This window comes from Carlito syrichta, unplaced genomic scaffold (genome assembly GCF_000164805.1).
Source record: "Carlito syrichta isolate Samal-C Ts95f unplaced genomic scaffold, Tarsius_syrichta-2.0.1 Scaffold316276, whole genome shotgun sequence".
In the NCBI taxonomy this organism is placed as follows: Eukaryota; Metazoa; Chordata; class Mammalia; order Primates; family Tarsiidae; genus Carlito; species Carlito syrichta.
Window position 1 is genome coordinate 432,612 of NW_007260372.1, and position 3,719 is coordinate 436,330.

The window sequence follows — 3,719 nt, forward strand, 5'->3', positions numbered from 1 at the left end:
ACCGCTATGGAAAAAAGTGTGGCAATTCCTAAAAGAACTAGAAATTGACTTTCCATACGACCCAGCAATCCCCCTTCTGAGAATATACCTGAAGGAACTTAAATCATTCTACAAAAAAGATACTGGCACATAAATGTTTATTGCAGCAGTATTTACAATTGCAAAATGGGGAACCAACCAAACTGCTCATCGAAACTGGACTGGATTAAAAAAAAATGTGGTACATATACATGATGGAATATTGCACAGCCATAAAGTAGAAAATTATGGACTTCACAGCAACTTGGATGGATACAGAGTCTAAAATACTTGGTGATTTATCACCAAAATAAAGAACTGAGTACCACATGTTCTTACTTATAAGCAGACCCTGAACATTTACCATAATACAATAAGAAAGAGATTGGCAGTAGCTGGAAACCACCAGGGTGGGAGGGCAGGGAACATAACATGAATAAAGGTAACTGAACCCAAACCAGGCAAAGTGAAAACTGTATGATGACTGCTTGTATATCTAATCCTGAATTGTATCCCACATCTTTAAAATGAAGAAATTTTTTTAAAAGTAGAAATCACATCTTATCCAAATCAATTCGTGTTTTGTGAGTGAGCACAAGTGAATGAATGAACAGTGAATGAATTGTTAATCTGGGGACAGTAAAAATGTTTGAATAGAACTTTCTCAGTGTATAACTTTTCATATATATCCTGTTTCATAATTCTTGATAGAATTCTATGAAGTCATTTTTAAAAGTTTTTAAAAGCTAAGAAAATCATCAAGATGTGAATCCAGGTCTTCTCATTCCAGTTAGTTGCTATTTTTACTCTATTATAATAATGTCATAGGCTAGAGAATAAGAATGTTTAGTAAATGATTTTTGTAGATTAGGCCAATAAAAGGCAGTTAAAGTCAGTGGAAGCAGTGACCCATTCAACTAACCCTCATCTAGTGTTTTCAGTACCTGTCTCCAGTTATTTGTGGTTTTCCACCCCGCTTTGTTTCTCCTCATACCATTGATCTCTGATATATTGATTTGCTTATTACTTGTCTTTCCTTGCTAGAACTTAAGCTCTAAGAGAACCAGGACTTGTCAATTTTGTGAACTGTTGTTTTCCCTGGTGTGTAGAGCAGTACCTGGCGCTACTGTCCCTCAATAAATATTTTTAAATATATGAATGTACTATTCTAGAACACTCGTTCCTTTTCTTAAGTATATTTTCCTCAATAGTTTCTTTGTGAGAATGAGAGGAAATTCATATAGAAAAATTAAGGACCAATACCAGAGGCAATCAGTTATTGATATTTTCATCATTTTTTTCTCTATGTAAAGTACACCCCACTTGTTTCTGCCAAATGTGCTTCAGATTTTAACTACTTTTTAAAAATTCAGTGTAAAAGTTATAATTTTAATATGAATTTCTAAGTTACCAACCCCAAATTTTGACATAATTTGCTAATGTAACCTTATTTAGTCTACTGTGACCTAATTCCTTAAGGACTGGGGTCATTGGGAAATCTCTCTTTTTTGTGAACACAGAAATCTCATGAGATGATATTCCCATTAAAAAAAATCAATAAAATATTTCAATCCTCAGCTGTAAAATGTAGTTCCTTACCTGTTTAGTTGGAGAAAATACAAACTTAGTTTTAGACTTGTTTAAGTATTGTAACAATTTTGCTGTTCTTGGAAGAACTTTATCAATATTTCATCATGATATTCACCTCTGCAGGAGAGCCTAAGAAAAATATTCTATTAATCATGGTGATATTAAAACTATCTGTCACTTGTAGCATGCATATGTAATAAAGTAATCAGATAAAATTGATATCAGAGACAAATGGCCCATATTAAAAATGTCTGCTTGAAGTTCTAAAATTACTCCTTTTTATGATGATCTCAATAACTAAACCTCTCAATTTGCAAATGAAGATAAATGCTAAGATAATTTTTTAAACTTTAAATTGTGAAACAGAATAAAGAGAGACCTTAAGTGGCTAACAATAAGCCATCTGAAAGAAATGCTTACAAAATCTTTGAGACAAATATTTCTATCTACTTGCTGTTTTTTTAATATATTTACTTCAAATTCTTTGTAATTTTATTAAAAATGAAACCTTTAAAATCTTACTTCCATAGACTTTTAGACTTTCTGAGAGCTCATAACCTAGTTCTAGACAAAAAAAGGTACTAAACAAGTGAAAACACTTTGTTCATACTAATGTATTTCAAATAAACATCTGCATCTAAAAGTGAAGGTCATCTTCGTTATATGTAGCATATTCTTTATTTTCAGAGCTTTATATTAAGCATATATGAACCTCAAAAGAGGTAAGTCTTTGACTCATCCTGTATTCTAATGAAAAGGAAAAACATAGACAAATAATAGAGAAAAATGGTGCTTCATCATTTATGTGTATAAATGATTGGTAAATTTCTAATTCGTATGATTTCATGTTATCTCAATAGCAGATTTTTAAAGAGAAAATTATATTTAAGCCATTATTCTTTCAGTATCATTACATTTCAACACAGACTAGAGATGGTGCAATTGTCAGTGCGATTCTGAGCAAAGCACGGTGCTTATAACTCCATCTGTCCTCTAAGCCAGACTGGATAGGCAGATTCCTAGGGCAAACAGATTGCAATAAAAAAGTAAGTAAAAGAGTAAAAACCAAACTGCGAGCTCAAGTCATTCACTATAATAGTTTTAGTGTCTGCAGCAATGGCAGAGGAGCCAATCATTGAGGCAACAGCGGGAAGCTGCCACACTGTTTCATCAGGGATGCAAGAGAGAGACCTTGGCATTGATGTCAGGATCCTTGATTTGGAGGATGGAATAGCAGGAGAGTCTTTAATGGCTTGCTTGGCAAAGTTGCTGCTTTGCTGTCCATGGCAAAAAGAGCTGGCACCAACACTAGTAAAGAAAAAAGGAGAAAAAGGATCCGTGGTTCATTCAAGACAATCCACTGAGCATATGTAGAGAATCTAAAGGAAGATAGAGTTCTCAAAAGAATATGGATGTGTGGACTTATTTTTACTCCAAGACCACTATGGTGTAAAAATAAAATGGGATATAATGCCAGAAAAAGAAGCAGCCATGTATGCAAAAGTAATTTTCAAACAACCTAGATTTTGGTGGCCTAGGAACCTTGTAGAAGAAGACTATGGGAGGCGAAGGTGAGTTCAAAATGCCTAAAGTAGTTGGATAGACAACAGAAGAAGAATTATAAATGGAGAGGGACAAAGAAGGGGAGTCAATCTCATGTATAATAAAGAGGGGGTGGGGAGAAGCCAGAAGAAACATTAAGAGTTTCCCATCACAAGGAAAGTTATGACCAAGTGATCTAAAGCACATATATGTTTATAAGACACTTTCTTTGAATTAGCATTATTCTAAGCACTGCAGGGGTACATATAAATGACAGATCCTATTCCTTCTAGAATTGCAAGTGATGGCTGAGGCTGGTTATAAGGTCCTGAGGAGCATATAGACAAAAATGCATGATAAAGTAGGGCAGATTACAAAGAAGGAGTAAAAATAGAAAATAAATCTTATCACAATAAGGTCAGGAAAAAATGAACTTCAAAAGATGGGAAAGATAAAGTGTTCTTGAAATATGTAGGACTTACATATATAGAGTTGGGTTTTGTGTTGTATTAAATATAGGCACTTTTTAAACCACTTTTAATCTCTATCTGATTGAAAAAAAATTATTG